The sequence below is a fragment of the Castanea sativa genome, chromosome 4 (genome assembly GCF_040712315.1).
Source record: "Castanea sativa cultivar Marrone di Chiusa Pesio chromosome 4, ASM4071231v1".
NCBI lineage: Eukaryota > Viridiplantae > Streptophyta > Magnoliopsida > Fagales > Fagaceae > Castanea > Castanea sativa.
Window position 1 is genome coordinate 45,437,828 of NC_134016.1, and position 18,040 is coordinate 45,455,867.

General features: G+C 38.0%; 1 pseudogene; it reads right to left on the reverse strand.

Annotated features, from left to right (window-relative positions):
* Positions 1 to 12,438: 12,438 nt before the first annotated feature.
* Positions 12,439 to 16,217, reverse strand: LOC142630408 (disease resistance protein RPP13-like; annotated as a pseudogene).
* Between the last annotated feature and the right edge of the window lie 1,823 nt (positions 16,218 to 18,040).

The window sequence follows — 18,040 nt, forward strand, 5'->3', positions numbered from 1 at the left end:
AGCCATTGTGCATGCAACAAGAAAACTTCCCCATTACTTTCAAGCCCACACGGTGGTTATACTTACCCAATTGCCTTTATAGGCTCTCATGAGGAAGTCAGATTACACTGGTCAGGTGGCAAAGTGGGGAACGAGGCTTGGAGCCTATGATGTTAAGTATATGCCCCGGACAGCTATCAAAGGACAGGTTCTCGCCGATTTCGTGGCAGAATTTACAGAGGGAGGCGTTAAGCAAGAAGATGTCGTGCTTACCGTGATGTCTATTGGGCCCGATAACGTTCTCCTTTGGGAAGTTTATATGGATGGAGCATCTAACCGAAAGGGGGCAGGGATTGGGTGTTGATCACCCCTGAGAATTTAATCATGGAAAAGTCATTACGGCTGGAATTTGTAGCCACTAACAATGAGGCCGAGTATGAAGCTCTTTTGGCAGGTGCTCAAATGGTTAGGCACTTGGGAGGAGAAATGGTAGAATTCTATTGTGATTCTAGGTTAATTGTTGGACAAGTTAATGGAGAATTTGAGGCTAGAGATGAGAGAATGAAGAAATATCTCAACAGAGTCAAAGGGGTGTTAGGCATGTTTAAAAATTTTAAAGTGAGACAAATTCCAAGAGGGCAGAATGCCCATGCTGATTAATTGGTCATGCTAGCCACATCCTTGGGATCGAAGCTTCTGCGGACGGTGATGGTGGAGGATTTGATGAGTTCCAGTCTCGCTGGCGTCCCGGCAGTTGGGATTCATAGCATTCATGTGGGGCCGAGTTGGATGGATCCGATTATGGCCTTTTTAAAACATGGTTTATTACCCGAGGACAGAGTGGAAGTAGAAAAGGTACGAAGAAGTGCTCCCCGTTATTGGCTTTCCGAGGAACAGAAGTTGTACAAACGTTCTTACTCGGGACCATACCTGCTCTGCGTACATCCTGAAGCTGTTGAGCCCATATTGGAAGAATTGCATAAGGGAATATGTGAAAGTCACGCCGGGGGGAGGTCGTTAGCTCACAGGGCCATAACTCAGGATTATTAGTAGCCAAATATGTAGAAAGCTTCCCAAGAGTACGTAAAGAAGTGTGATCAGTGTCAAAAGTTTGCACCAAATATTCATCAACTAAGGGGAGTCTTAAATCCATTATCTAGTCCATGGCCGTTTGCTAAATGGGGCTTGGATATCGTCGGACCTTTTCCTCGGGCGATTGGTAATAGAAGGTGGCTCCTCGTCTGCACAGACTACTTTACTAAGTGGGTAGAAGCCGAACCACTAGCTAACATCAGGGACGCAGATGCTAAGAGGTTCATTTGGAAGAATATTGTTACTCGCTTTGGAGTCCCGCATACTCTAATCTCCAATAATGGACTTCAATTTGACAGCAAGGCTTTTCGAAGGTATTGTGGGGATTTGGGAATAAGGAATGGGTACTCAATACCGGCTTACCCTCAGGGAAATGGTCAAGCTGAAGCCACAAACAAGGTCATCTTGGCTGGGTTAAAGAAGAGGTTAGATGATGCTAAAGGAAGATGGGTAGAGGAGTTGCCTCATGTATTGTGGACTTATCGCACTACTCCCTGAAGATCAACTGGCGAGACACCCTTTTCAATGACATACAGAATGGAGGCAGTAATCCCTCTAGAGTCAGGCTTCCCCACCTTGAGATCTGAGCAGTATAATGTTGAGGGCAATCAGTGTATGCTACGCGATAGTTTAGATACTATTGAGGAAAAAAGAGAAGTAGCTAGCGTGAAGATGGGCAGTTATCAACAGAAGCTCAAACAAACATATGATAAATGAGTGAAGCCGAGGCCCTTAGTGCCAAGGGGTTTGGTTTTGAGAAAAGTGGTAGGAACAGCAAAGAATCCTGCTTAGGGTAAGCTAGGACCCAACTGGGAAGGACCATATAGAATCACGTCTGTAGCAGGTGTTGGGGCTTATCGTTTGGAGGATTTAGATGGGAAAACGGTCCTTTGCCCCTGGAATGTAAACAATTTACGACGTTATTATTATTAAATAAAGGGCCTTCTTTTGTATAAGTTGCAGGCTTATTTTGTTTTATTAGTCTATGTTTCTTTATTGGCATAATTATTATGGCTATAGATACTTTTTAAGTGTTAAGCTAACCTTAGCCTTGTTCGGCTCCTCGGGCCACAAGTCTAAGAGAAATTAACCCGATGATAAGGCGTTTTAAGTGTTAAGCTGACCTTAACCTTGTTCGGCTCCTTGGGCCACAAGTCTAAGAGAAATTAACACGACAACAAAATACTTTAAGTGTTAAACTAAACCTAAGTCTTATTCGGCTCCTCGGGCCACAAATGTAGGGAAGTTAACACATTGAAGCTTCGTGCTAAATGTTAAACTAAGCCTAAGTCTTCTTTGGCTCCTCGGGCCACAAGCATAGGAAAACTAATTCATTGATTCTTCTTTAAGCTAAGCTTAGTTTAAACGTTGAGTTTAACTGCGTAAAATGAGCTTAATGTGAGTGTTTTAGCTTAACAGTTAGATCCTTTAAGTGTGAAAAGTGCACGTGAATCGGAAACATCATCGATTTGTTTTCTCACTGATAAAATTAAAAACTAAAAGCAACATACATGAAAAAAAAAAAAAAAAAAAAAGCATAAAATGCAAAAGAGTAATAACAAAAGTCTCGTTGGCCAAGCCTTTAACGGCAAGTGACAAAATGTTGATAAAATCCTAAGGCTAACATTTTAAGCTATGGATTGTTTTTCCTTAGGATCCTTTTTTTCTATGTCTTTATCCTTTCTCTTCTTTTTAGATTGCACAATTTCGATCACATCTTTTTCTTCTGCAGCAGTTCCCGTTTCGGTGGTTGGCAGTGCATCTCCCTCTTTTTCTTTTCCTTTAGCTGCAGTGGAGGAAGGTTGATGGTCTGGAGAAACATTGGATGTAGGGGGAACAGAGCTAAGATCAGCTGGAGGCTTGGGATGCGGGGGTGCTACGTGCAAGGCCGAGGGATAATATACTTGTTCCAGGGATCGAAGTTCAGAATCAGTGGATACCCCTGCGGCATCCAAAGCCTGACCCCACACTTCCAAGCAAAAAGCCTATGCAACGTCCCTGAGCTAGGCAGTCAGACTTTCTGCGGTCTTCTTCATCCCAACATCATAAGTTGTCTGTTCCACATCAGCTTTCTCTTGGTCTTTGGCCTCAAGTTGCTTTTTTGTTTGCTTTAATTCAACTATAGTCAAAGCTAATCTATTTTGAGCTTTCTTTTGGACTTCTAGGGCATCATTAGCCTGTTTCTCATAACTTTGAAGTGCAGACTCGGCATTCTTGTAGGCTTTTTCCACTTCGAATAGTTGAGCAAGAGTATCTTTCAATTTCTACTTGGCATCCGTTTGAGCCTTTATAGCTGCTTCCATATTGCTTTCAGCTTTTCTGGCCAAGTCCAGGGAATGATCTACCCATTCTTTAGCCATAAAAGAGGCTTGGACGGCCTATCACGTAAACATAGAAAAAGGGTGATGAAATGTAGGTTTGGTAGTAATCATAAAAATATGAAGCCAATGAAATTATGTTTGGACAGAGTAGTACTGTAATACCTTAGCTAAATCTTACTTTAATGATAAAAAGATTTCTCTTTTTCGGAACGACCTCAGTTTAGCCATATCCTCGGGTAAGCAAAGTGCTTTTTCCAGGCATTCAGCCACTAAGCTTGAGCTGCCTTTCTTCGGGTCCCTCAAGTTGGCATCATCAAGCACTGGATTGCCCGAGCTCAAGGTGAAGGTGGGACGCCATACTAAAACTTTTCTTGGTGGGTCTCCACTTTTCTCTTTAGAGGTCCCAGTGTGTGGGGGCTTCTTTGATTGACCTTTGCTCACCCGAGGTTCTTTGGTAGGAGGGTCGGTTTCTTCTTCCTCAATTTCAATGGGGTTTTTACTCCCCTGACCTCTTTTTCTTTTTCTTTCCACGCCTTCAACAGGCACGGTGTGGCTGGTCACAAGAGTAGCTGGCTAGGTGGGTACGGATATGGCTAATGAAGAGTCTCCAGCGTGGGTTTTCAGCAGAGCGAGAAGATCGGGTTCTTTCTCTTGATAGCCCATGTTGTTTGAAGGTTGGAGGGTGGAAGTACTAGGAGCGTCCTCGCGGTAAAAGACTTCAAAGTCTTTTTCAGTTACTTCGAGATGATGGGGTTCGGAGTTTGCTTCCTTTTCTTCGTCCTCGGGAGCAATAGGGGGTACTTGGGAGTAAAGGAGTTGGGCTGCCAAGTGTGCCAGAAGCTGCGCATCTTGGATCCCTTCTAGAGGAGGTGAAGGCAACAGAAAGCCGGGCACTGCTACGTCAATACGAGCTAAGCGAAGATCTTTAGCTCTGATAATGTTTTTTGGACTCTGAAACCATTTGGTAGAAGGTTTGTAGCCATGGATAATGTGGGCTGCTCTAAGCTGCCCATCCCTATGCAGGAATATTTCTGATCGGAGGATTCTGTTCAGATCCTGAAAGTTGACCGAAGGCTTGTTGGGAGCAGTGTGGTAGTCGTCTTCCATAAGGAAAAAATGCTATTAGGAAGATTAAAAATATGGAAGTACAAGGTAAAGAAAGATAATTAATGATCCCGAGTATAATTTTGGTCATCGGGAACCCTACCTGGCACCCCATCTTGGGTAGGGTAGTGTAATCCATCGTACCAATTCCCCAAGACGATGAAGTAATCCTCGTCCATGTCTTTGCTTGAGTCAGGCAAGCAGGAGATTAGCCTAACAGCTGGAACCCTACACTTCATGTAATATTTGGTTTTCTCTCCTTTTTAGCAGTTATACACCCAATTTACATCATGCCAGGTTAGGTTAGTCCCCATTTTACGATTAATGGCATCTATGCATCCTAAAATCCTAAGGACATTGGGGGAGCATTGGGCCGGGGTTAATCTGTAGTTTAAAAGGAAATCCCGAGTTACCCTACCCATGGGGATTTCCATCCCACCTTCAATAAAGGCGATCATGGGAATTACAACTAACTCGGGAGGCCGGGGTAAGACTAGCCACTCTCCTTCCTCACAATGTTGAATGTCAACATCGTCGGGAATTTTGTATTGGGCCTTAAAATTTGCCTTTGCCTCATCAGTTTTTACTAACTTAGCGTATCTACCCATTAATTTTTTTTATAAAAAGTAAAAAATGAAAATAAAATGAACAATGAAAAAGAATCAATAAGAAAGCTGACACACCTCTGAATGAATGCTTAAAACCGCTCCTCGGGAGGTTCCTTTCCTTCAAAATGCCAAAAATGAGCCATCACCAGCCTCAAGTCTTGTTTATATAGGAGTAAAAGAGCGCAGTAATTTTCCCGCTCATAAATAAAAGAAAAATCAGGGTCGTACAATGTTGATTGAGCCGTAGAACGTGTGAAGACAGGGAGCCGCCTGACACCATAAATGACTGATCGTGGACTCCGAGGCGTCAGGAGTGTGTCACAAGAAGTGAAAAGACGTTTGTACGTGTGAAAGCAAAGGGCACGTGGGGGAGTTATTTGTGGAATTAAAACTTGGCTATTAATTCAGGATCAACAGCCTAAGTATTAGGAGGCTATTGTGAGGACCCGAAGACCCGAGGACTTAAGATGAACGACCGAGGATCAGTTGTGAAGTATAAGAAATAAAAGAGGATGGAAGTCAAGGGCCCGAGGTAGGGATGGCAATGGGGCGGGCGGGGCCAAAGGATGGGATCTTCACCCCCGCCCCGTATAGATTTTTCTTGCCCCATCCCCACCTCGCCCCGCATGACGGGGAAAATTTCTTACCCCATCCCTGCCCTTTAAGGCCCCACGAAGACCCGCGAAGCCCTGCCCTACACCGTAAAACTTTATATCTTGTTAATTTTCCCTATAATTATTACCATTTTTTCAAATAAAATGACATGTTTCAATATTAAAAATATACTTAAAATTATAAATAAATTTATCCTATCAAATCAAACTAATTTTTAGCAAAAACTAAATAATATTATCTAAATGTTTAACAAGACAATGTCACAACAAAAATCTCAGAGTATGACACAAAAATCTCATATTATGCTAATGATAAAAAGTAAGTTGAGAAAGACATATGAATCATGAATGAAAAGACAAAAAAAAGAGTTAAAATTGGTACCTTATTTCCAATTTTGCTTGAGAGAAAAGAGAGGTAGAACCACGTTAGGTAGAATAAAATAAGCTGATGATATTTTTGTTTAAATATTAGGATTTTAGAGTATGAAAAAATTACAACTTAATCCTTATTAAAGCAGGGTGGGGCGGGGGGGGGCAGGATGGGTCTAAAAAGTGTAAACCCATCCTCGCCCGCCCCGTGGTGTGGGTCTAAAATCTCGCCCCATCCCCACCTCATCACCTTTGCGGGGCGGGGAAAACCCGCAAGGGACGAAGCGGGGAGGGGCGGGGAAAAATTGCCATCCCTAGCCCGAGGATCCGAGAAGGCAGAAGTAGGATTACCTGGGGAAGTATAAAGGGTAAATCGGTGATGCATTAGAGAGATATTGAAAATATCTGGATTGCGGGTAGGTAACTGTGAACGCCACATTGAATGCTCTGCACCAAGCGTTCTGGCTGCATTGAATATAGAACACCAGCTTTATCTGTTGCATTAATGTGGAGGTGACTTAAACAGTACAAGGCACAGCACTAGAACTCCTTTCCATTACCGACTATAGGTAAATGGACAAATGTCAGCAAATGAGACTAATAAGGTGAGAGATGAAGGGTTGAGATAGCAAGGGTAAGGAGTATATATAGGAGAGGTAGAAATGAAGAAGGGAAGGCCAATGCTGGAGAAAAAGAGTCTTAAAGAGTGTATTGTGAATTTTGGTAATTGGATCAGAGCGCCAATATCTTTATTGCTTCATTCTCTCTCTATAAATTTATTGTTTTGGGCCTTGAATTATTAGCTCTTCCTTTGGCTGTTAGGCTTGTGTTTGATTTTTGGTCCTTACAGTAACCATGGGCAGTTTTATTTTTATAAGAACCGTGTGGGTAGCCTTTCTTTTCTTTTTCTTTTTTTGGTTAGAAATGTGGGATAGTAGGGCTGGGAAGTGGGAAGTATGAGGGTAGCGGGAAGATTTTTTTTTTTAATTTACCATTTTAACCTTCTTTTTTTTTTAACGAATAAGAATAAGTTAATTAAATTAAGGGTATTTTTAGAAGTCAAAAAGACAATAACTAACTTTCAGATTCCTCTTAATATATAGAGGATTAGAGATAATAATTATATTATCATCATCATCATCATTATTATTATTATTATTAACAAAAAAAAATATAAAAATAAGAAAATAAAACAACAATCACAACAAAAATAATAATAACAATTTATTGTTGTAGCGAAATGTCTTAGTCACAATCCAAAGGGGTTGGTCTAGTACTTCACTTTAGTGACACCCAAAATTTCATAAAATTCATAAGCTCTAGGTTCTTAGTTCAAAATATTGGAACCACTCATAAAGGATTCTTTTTTTTTTTTGTAATTATCAAGCATATGGGATGGAGACAAAGACTACACACCCGAGAATAATATGAATTTGATTCTCAAGGAACTATGAGGGAAACAAAGAGAGATATTCTAGTTGCCAAATAATTTGGGTTCACTTAATATTTTGAGGACATCCTTGGGTCTATGAAAATTCGTATTCCAAAAAAATATATAAAGCCCAAAGTAAATTGTTTTAGCCCTTAAAACTGACAAAAGTCTGCCCAAAGTTTGTTAATTATGCCCGTGAATAACTTTCACTCTTGTAATTTGTCTCATGTTAAACGTTCAGGCAATTCAAGTGCCCATTTTTTTGGCTAGACAATGAAACGTACCAGAAGATATAGCTCCTCTTGTAACGCGTGATGCTGTGTAATTTTTTTCAGTTCTATTCAATAAAGTAGGCCTACCGATCCTGGATTCTCAAACAAAAAAACAAAAAAAGTTGTTGTTCCGGAGTTCAACCCAAAGAGTCTGCAATTCGTGAGGGTAGATCAGTAGACCAATGCTATCAGCCCCAAGGCCCACTGCAGTGAACTAGAAGGTCACAAGACCACTTGATAAAATTGTCCGACTTGGGCCAACAAAAATAGCACTAGCCAACCAAGGCCCAATGCTGGGTTTTTTTTTGGTCAATGACCCAAAATAAATTAAAAAAAAAAAAAGGTAAATTACAAATTACACCTTAAAGTTTGGAGTACTTGACTTTTACACCCTGAAATTTTAGAATTTAGATTTTACCTCCTTAAAGTTTGGGGGCGTTTAAATTTTACACCCTAACATTTCAAAATTTGAATTTTACCCAATAAATTTTAGGGGTGTTTGAATTTTACACCCTAAAGTTTTAAAATTTGAGAATGCAAAATCCAAACACCCACAAACTTTAGAGGTAAAATTCAAATTTTAAAACGTTAATACGTAAAATCTAAATACTCTCAAATTTTAGGGAGTAAATTCTAAATTCTAAAACTTTAAAGTGTATAATCTAAACACCCTCTTTAGGGGTATAATTTGCTGCTTAACCAAAAATGAAAATCCTTCATAAAGTTGGGTTAGGACCTGTCATTTTGGGATTAATTTGGGTTTAAGGATCAAGCCTAATCTTGATACATTAAGTTTAGGTTTTACTACCATCACAGCTACAGGAAAAAATAAAATCCTATCAAAATTAGGCCTAGACAGCTTCATTTAAGTTGTATTGAGTACTAGCATCAGACTAGTCAAACCCAAGTTTAGCCAAAAATATTACTAAAATCATTCAAAAACCACTTGCATTAGGCTCTTCAATGGTTTGTCAAAAAAAGTAAACAATGAACAGTGTCTCAAATGGGTGCGTAGCATCTAGGGCCCAGCCCACGTCATCTGTTGGGGTCTAGTTAAATTACTATTGGGCCGGTGCAATCCTCGAACTGTTATCCATTCGGGGTCCAGACGTCCAGTTCTTTACTTTTCTACATTCCTTGATCATGAAAAAAAAAAAATGCCTTCTTTAAATTTCTTTTTTTCTTTTTCAAAAAAAAAAAATGAAAGGGGATTATAAAACTATTAGACCAAAAAAAAAAAATTATTTCAGTTCCATTTTGTTACAAATGGAAATCAAAGTAAATATCCACATGGCTTCATATGAGAGCCAAAATTTCAAAATTGCCCTTGTTAACTTAATTTCTACAAAGTTTGATCTACTGCAAAACGAATTCAAAAAAAATAATAATAATAATAATAATTCACTTGATCACTAATTTCCATCATGTCAAACCCAAACTCATCTTCCGAAACCCTTTGACTAAGTTTGACAAAAAATCTTACCGTCCGTTTGTGCCAAAATCAATTCCAATTGAAAGACCATAAAACTTCCTTTAAAATGACTGCTTATAGGCTTAAATTAGACTTAAGATGAGCAAGATGTCGCAGAAGCATTGAGAAACTAGCTAAAACACCTAGCCATTTTCGAAAAAGTGACATAAAGCTTGTTATGGCTTAATCATGAATGAATCATAAACCAAAGAGATTTAATTGGTACGAATGAAGTGTCGTTGGAAAGTTCTAGCAATAGACTTTGTTTTGGCATGCTTAGAGCACTAAAATTTCCCATGGGTGAAGAGGAATAACAACAAACAGCAAAATGAGATTTTTGAACAAAAAATTGTGTTTTGTATGATTTTTCAACTAACTAAACATGTTTTTCACTTTGAAAACACAATAAATCGTTTTTTTTTTTTCAAACATTACCTTAATTTCATTCCTTTTTTTCATTACTTAAATACATTTCATTCGTCTATAATTTATTTTATCCCTTCCAAAACATTCCTTTTATTATGAAAATTTCACCAAAACTTCTATAATGCCCGTAATATTTTAGTAAGAACAAAGTTTAGTTACAAAATTTGTTGTAAGCTTAAACTACAACTTTACTCAATATTTTCTTGTTGGAGGTGAATTTTGAGAATGTCACCATTTTATTACATCTTCTTCTTATATCCTCCATACTTGCAAAATTTCTAAAAAATTAAAGATCAATAATTATGTCATCAATATATTGTTTAAATTGCTAATTTTTTAGTTTAAAATTATATATAAAATATAAGCTTATAAATTATATGGTATATAATATCCAATTGACACAAAATTTGACATGTGTATTAAGAGTATAAAGAACATATAATTCAATAGTTAGATTTTCAAAATATATAGTAATGTTTATTTTATTGAGTAAGATTGTAGTTTTAGGTTACAATCAATTTTCTAGCTAAATTTTATTCTTTTAGTAAAATACCATATAGACATTCAATGTTTTTCCCCCCTAATCAGCTATACAAATAGCATTCTTATTGTTTTATCTTGTGTTGTGTCTTTCTCATGCTATTTAGAGCTTTAGAGCATTAGTATCTAAGCGTGTAAAACTCCCAAATTGCTATTTTAGTCACCAAAACAACAAAAAAAGACAAGCTACATCTAGGTTGTTATACTTAAAAAAAATATTGACACTTGCTACAATAAACTCTTACGAGCATTCACATCAAAGGTGTTAAAAAATTTAGCTTTAGCATCTCAAAAAATTACTTTATTTATATTATCACCCCACTTTACAATACACCCTACACCAAATCTTCTATTTTTATGTACAACTCATTAAAATAATATAAACAACCCATTAAGTAATATAAACAATCTAACAAATTAATAAAAATCATTAAAAAAAAAGAGTTACTACAGTGAACTCTTATTTATATAAGTCCACTATAGCTTAATATTATTATTTTTTTTTTGATATAACACTTTTGATGTAGCATAACTTTTATGGTTTGAGGTGTTAAAATGGCTTTTGAGTAGTTTTACCATCTCTATTGTAAATGCTCTTATAAAACTGACTGTAACGACTTCTACTTTTATATTCTCTCTCTCCTTGCTAAATCTGTTGGGATTTAAGGGTTTTGTTTGCAGTTTTTTGGGTTTGAATCGATGTTATTTTTAGGATTGGATTGATGGGTTTTATGCTAGCTGTGTTCGTGATGGGTGTTGCTAGGTTGTTTCGGACGAAGAGAGAGAAAGAGTTAGAGAGGAAGAGAGAGAAAAGAATAAATAAATTAGTAGCGTTGGCTAAGATGTGAAAAACTAAGAAATGAGACGTTTGAGCATTAGCATTAGGGGTTTTAAAACCCCCAAAATGCTATTTTATACCATCAACCAACAAAAATTGAACATTATTCGGAGTGGTAGTTTTAAAATATTTTATTACTCTACTACATTACCATCTTCTTTTTAACACCGTAGCAAGATGGTATTTTTTTTAAAAAAAATATTTTTTATTGGGTTTTAGGTTTTATTTGGGTATTGGATTATATTATTTTATTATGTAGATAAATTATTTTAATATGTTGTATGATAAAATAAAAGTTTGTTGTTAGATGTATTATAAAATGGTATGGTATTAATAGATAAAATAACTTTTGAGATGGTAAAATGAGATATTTTTTAGAAACAGGATGCTAATGCAAGTGAATTGTAAAATAGTATGCTAAATAGATAATAAAATAGTTTTTTAGAGGGAAAAAGAAGGATTTTTTAGAACCTAGATGTAAATGTTGGCTGTATTGTTTTTTTTAATTGATAATTACACTTCAGCATCAACTAGTAGTCAAAGCACACAAATGTACTACATAATTACAGTTACATTGCCTTGGAGACCAAATTTAGCTTACAGGTCCGCCACACCTAGAATTAGCACGCACAGGCAATGGCAGTCGTGAAAATTTTATCAGTGTTAATGAAGATTTTATCTTTGTTAAGTTACTTGGAATTCTTTTTAAGGTTATCAACATAGCTCAATTATCACAATGTATCTATATACTCGTTAGACAAATTATTTATCCAAGAGCAGATAGAGAGAAGTCTTCTGAGTTAGAATTGTACATTTTCACGCTTGGTTCCCACATCCAAAATGATTTGTTAGACATTGAACATAACAACAAACGAAAACAGATTGTTAAGCATAGGAAAAAAAAGACTTAAGAAAATAGTGCAATAATAAGTAATAAATATCCATAAAAATGGCATTGTGGCATCGACACTTTTGACTGATTACAACCACAAGCAGAGTACGCCGTAAAACAGATGACAAATTCACGGATACCCTGAATTGCCTTTCCATGATATGTTTGAAGAATTATAATCATCTTTAAAGATAGAACTAATGCCTAGATATTATGTTCAATGTTTTTTTTTTTTTTTTCCAGAACCAAAGGTTGTCACGAAAAGCGTACTAAGTTTGGAATAACAATTTAAAAATTTGCACTTGAGGGGCAGATTGTTGATTATGCAAATGTAAATGCCAGCAAGAGTATTGTGGCTTAGTAATACTGTTAAGTCTTTAGGGAGAATCTGAATTCAAATCCCCCTCCACCAATTATTGTTCAAAAAAAAAAAGGTAGTACAAATCTTATATGGAGGGAAAGTTTTCTGAGAAACTAATATAATATAATTGGAGGCATATATATAAGACTTTAAGTTTTCAATTATGTGGTGTCCAATATCTTAACTGATTGGTTCCTCCTAACCAAATGGATTTATCACTAGAAGCATAACAAATTATTGAAAAGGTACTAGAATAAGGGAATTAGGAAAAAAAAAGTACATATCATACCAGCAAAACCTGAACCAATGGACAAAACAGAGGAGCACTGGCCCTTGGGCATCAGCCTGCCACCAAAACATAGCAGAGCAGATGAAACCATCAACTTTTTCTCACATAGTTGGGTCCAGAGGTGGATAGAAGCTTACATCCATCCCTCGTCTGCAACTGTTGAAGCACATCTGCCAATGTCGAACATGGACGTGAAACTTTCACATCCTGCAAGCCAGTTAAGAACCATACTGGGGGCCGACAAACAAACAGGCAACGATCAATGACCAAACGTTGAAGGCTTGGCATTGCACCTTTCGCCATAGTCCATTGTAAAACATGGATACGCGCCATTTTAAGGACTTCAAGTTTACTAAAACTGCTTTCATTCAAATTGAGTCTGATGTCCCTGTAGTAGACAGGATCGTCCCTTGCTGTTACTGCTTTGAGTATTCGAAGGTTGGTAAGGCAACCCAACACTCTCATGATGGCTTCTGATAAGTCTGCGTCTACCAAGGTTATCTTTGTGAGTGACAATTGAAATGAGGATGGACTTGAAAGCTTGAAATGTTTATAAATCTTCAAAGTTTGCAGCTCATGCAAGGGATGTAGGCATGACAAAAGCTCTGAATCCACTGCTTTTAACGAAAACAACCCTAATTTTCTTACATTAGGAAATCTAGCCTTAGCAAAGAGACTCTCACTATCTTGATCTATAGCTATACCAGTAAGGACTTGAAGATTGGGTAAAGCAGCTTGATTTCCAGTTCTAGGAAGAGATGTTGGCCCATCCATGTACAAATGTCTTAATTTTTGTAACTTCCATATCCCCTTTGGCAAGCATTGTATTGTAGATTTTCCCCCTTCTTTTGCTGAGTCAAAATTTCTCATGTCCAGTGTCTCTAGATTCCAAAGGTTGCATATTGATTCTGGAATAACATGAAGCTTATCAGATCGAATGCTCAAGTACCTTAAAAGGGTCATATTTTCAATACTTTTTGGGATTAAGCAACAGCCCATATTTCTAAGGTCTACCACCCGAACCAACTTGTTACTTTCCCATAGTTTATCAATAGAACTCTTGTGCTCAGCAACCCCCCCAAAGCCTATTAAAGAACGAAAATTTGAACGCTCACAATGGTTGGAAGAATTGTATACACGGTTGGCATGGTGGATGGAAATCCTACGGGATTTGCTCATGGGTGAAAGGTTAACATCTGAACGAACCTCAAGAAATTTCTCTTCAGTGCTCTCCGATATACAGAGGTCTCGTAGAAGATCATGGATACGACATGTTTTGACTCCTCCATCTAGCCTTTTCGTTGCCACTTGAATCAAGCTCCGATCAATGAGTTCCTCCAAGTAGTCCTCAGCAACATCCTCTTTTTTTCTCATCCCAGTTTGCTGTATGAATCCCTCAGCTATCCAAAGTTGGATCAATTGCCTCATAGGTATCTCAAAGTCTTCTGGGTAGATACCAAAATATAAAAAGCATGGTTTCAACTCTAAGGGTAAGTGGTTGTAGCTTAGAGCCAATATGTCTCTGCAAGATGATCTATCCTGAGCCAGATACCAATTGACATGGCCAGTCAATTTTGACCATGTTCGATGAGTTTTCTCCTTTTTCGCCAAAAGACCCCCCAATACCACTATAGCAAGTGGTAAACCATGGCAACTTTCCACAAGTTGTTCCCCTAGAATTTCAAGTTCTTGAGGACATGTACCTCCCCGGAACGCCTTCTTACAGAATAGTTCCCAACTTTCATCTTTTTCAAGTAATGGGAGTTCATATGGGACACTACTTAAATGTAATGCTACATCTTTTATTCTGCTAGTGATCAATAGTCTACTTCGATTCAGATCATTAGGAAAGGCAGTACTTACCTCATCCCATAGTTCAGTTTTCCAGACGTCGTCCATGACAAGTAGGTACTTCTTGCCTTTCAAGCATTTGAACAACACAGTTTTCAATTCATCATCATCCATATCTTCCCATCCTTCTCCATTCTTTTTGTAAGTATCTTTCACGAAATCTGACAATGAACTTTTCAATTGACGGTCTTGTATGTGTTCCAAGAATCCAAATAATTCCTCTCTAAATTCTTCATCATTATTTTCCTCAATACCTTTCAAGTTTTCGACTAGTGTCCCTTTCAGCATATCTTTATTCGCACTATACTTAGCTTTCAAACCATGGAGTAATTCCTCTTTCAATTCAGCTTTTAAGATAAATTTTTTCAGCTTTGGCTTTGGAGCCACGCCCTTCAAAATTTCAAGCAACAGGTCTCTGACTTTATATTCTTGAGAGACATAAACCCATCCACGGAAATCAAAGTAGCTCTTGACATCATTGTTGTTGTAGATCTTCCTAGCAAGAGTGGTCTTACCTAAGCCACCCATGCCTATGATTGATACAACATTAAGTTGCAAACTCCCTTCAGTAAGTTGCTTCATCAATGCCTGTGTATCATGACCAAAGCCCACCACGTGATCTTCCTCAACATATCTCCTGCGCCTGTGAAGTATCTCCGCTGCTTCTGTAGTTGCTCCAGATGATTCAACTATTTCTATGCCGAACTTGCTCATATTGTTGTTAATTCCGTTCATGACATTCTTGATTCTCTCTATCTCGTTTGCAACCTCGCGAAGAGCGCTTCTTCTGTCATAGGAATGGATTGCCTGCCCCAGAAAGTTTCTTTTCCTGTGGTTTGTCTCCGTCACGAGGAATGTATTAATAACATCCTCAGCCTCGTAGGCTACGTCCCTGATTTGACTGACCAGCTCCTTCACCAAGTTGTCATGTCGTTTCCCTGCAGTCTTTTGGAGGAAGATGTTGATCAGAGACAGATCGTTCTTAAGTAACCTGACTTGATCCTCTACTCCATATAGTAATTTTGCTTCTTGGGTGAGCAACTGAGTCAAATTCTCCAATAGGAACGTCACAACATTGTCTGCCATATTTACTTATTTCCCCTCCCTTGTGGATAAACACTGAAAACTTCTATAAGACTAACTAGCCACACCACCAACCACAACAACAATAATCACCACCACCACCACGCCATTACCATGCCATACTCAACAACAACCACCAAAACCCAATAACATTAAATCAAAAACCACCGCAAATCACAACTCAACCACCAAAGAACCACTGCCACACAGTTAAAATCGCACCCAACAACCACAAAAATCCACAACACCCAAACCCATCAACCACCACGTCTGAAGCAAGCCACGAGCGACAAACACTGTGACCAAACCGCAAACCAAGAACTAAACCATGAAGCAAGCCACAAAGCAAACCCCGATCGGAACCACTAACCACTGCCACCCTAACCTAAATTGGGAAGAAAACCCAACAAAAATTAACCCATGAATCCCGTGAATTTAGAACAAACACCATGATCCACTCCCAACAAACCCTATCAACCAAAAACCCAAAAATCTAAGACCAGCGACAAAAGCCAAATGGGTTCACGATGAGCTCACGCCACCGTGCCGCCGCCTTGGACCTGATCTGATCAGGCCGATGGGTTCACGATGAGCCGATGGTTTTCAGGTGAATGTGCTCTGCGATTTGGGAGTGAGCTGATAATGGGTGTTGTCTTGTTTTGAGTTTGGCTGAAACGGTGTGGCATCATTAAGCTTGAGTTTTGAGTTTATTTATTTACGAGAGCTCCTGACGGTAAGTCAAGACGTGAATTATATCTTATTCAATCATAAATATTTTATTAGTTAATTTGACAAAAACATAAATAAATAAATAATAATTTATCACTTAATTGCAAAAATTAACTATGTGTGAATTGCCAAGGTGTAAAATTAAATTTGTTTAAAATGTAAAATTTAAATAATTTTAAATTTTAGAGGTATACTCTGTAATTTGTCCTTTTAATGAGTGGTGCCCTACAAAGTAAGAGATTAGATTCTAACGAGTGATGTGTTTAAGTAACAAAAATAGTATTTTGGCATCCTAATAAAGTAAAATTTTTTTTGCATACCAGATTTTAATGCTCTTATTGATAGAATATCGCAGTGTAGAGTTGTATATATCTGGTGCTTTCTTTTGCATACCAGATTTTTTTGCATACCAAATTTTTATTGCAAACCAGATTTTAATGCTCTTATTGCAAGCCAGATTTTAATGCTTTTATTTCATGAAACTACGTAAAAATGTGTAGAAAGTAGACGGCGAGACCGCGAGAGTAAAAAATAAAAGTAAAAAGCCAGATTGTGCAGAATAGCATAAGGCCAAAATTTTGCTCAACCAGTCTGAGTTCACCCAAATCTATGTACGCATTCATTGTGCATAATGCATTGTTGGCTTGTTACTATGGTAACCATGGGCACTTTAGCTATGCATTTTAATATATATATATTTTTTTTATGTAAGGTCACAATTTGCATCTAAACTCAAAAATGAATAAGGGATCGGCCCAATATGCCTAATACAATGAAATTTATAGAGAGTGAGCTTAAAATCTAAGTTTTAGTAAGATTAGACAATAGAGAATGATAAGTTAGATTACCACATTTCATGCAACGAACTGTTTACGTAACAGAATTTGTCCTCGGACTCAGGCCGAGGATGAATTGTGTTATCTTTCTTTCTGTCTTACAAAAATAGATTACCAGTATCAATCTTAATGTTTACAATCTTTTTCCCCTCTTTCTTCCGATCCTTTTCTTCAATGTCTCCGTTTACCTTTTATATCAACCTCCTTCTTCTCTCCATCCTCCACGTATGGATCAAATTATTAAGTTAGATATTTGTCCCATCCCACTCTCCCTGAAGTCTTTGGAGGCAGCTATAAGGCTGAACTCTGATGCTCAAGCATCATTTCCCCATTAATGCAGCCATAGAAGTAGTTGCAGAGTATTCAATGTAGTGGTAGCAGCCTTTTCTTAGATATTTCTCAGTCCTTCTTCCTATCTCCTACCTCCACCATGCCTACCTTTACATTTACGATCTTCTAGAATACTGTCTTTAGACGTCAGACAATCCTTTTCAATCTCGACTTTATGTAACTGAGGACACGCCTGTCCTTAGACTTCTTTCTTTAGATAACCCTGACCAGATATGACTCCTTCCCCTATCAGTATTGCCTCATGGGTGGACATTCCTATATCCTCGAACCAATCAGTGTCCTCGGATTGGGCCTTTAGCCCAACAAACAATCTTAGGCCAACCCAACATGAACTCTTGGGCCCAACGACCCCACAATAGCCCCTCAAGATTCTTATTCCTACTTCGGGAGGAAAAGAGGATCTCGACACATGTCACCGTTAATCTCCATTCACCATACCTCTTCCCTGACAGTGATGACGTCCCTTGAATTGCCTACTGCACATCCCTAATGTTTCGGAATGTGGAGCGTCCCTTAATTAAACTCTAACGGCTCCCTGTCCCCCACGTTTAGCGACACAATGCACATCCAACGGTGGAGGAT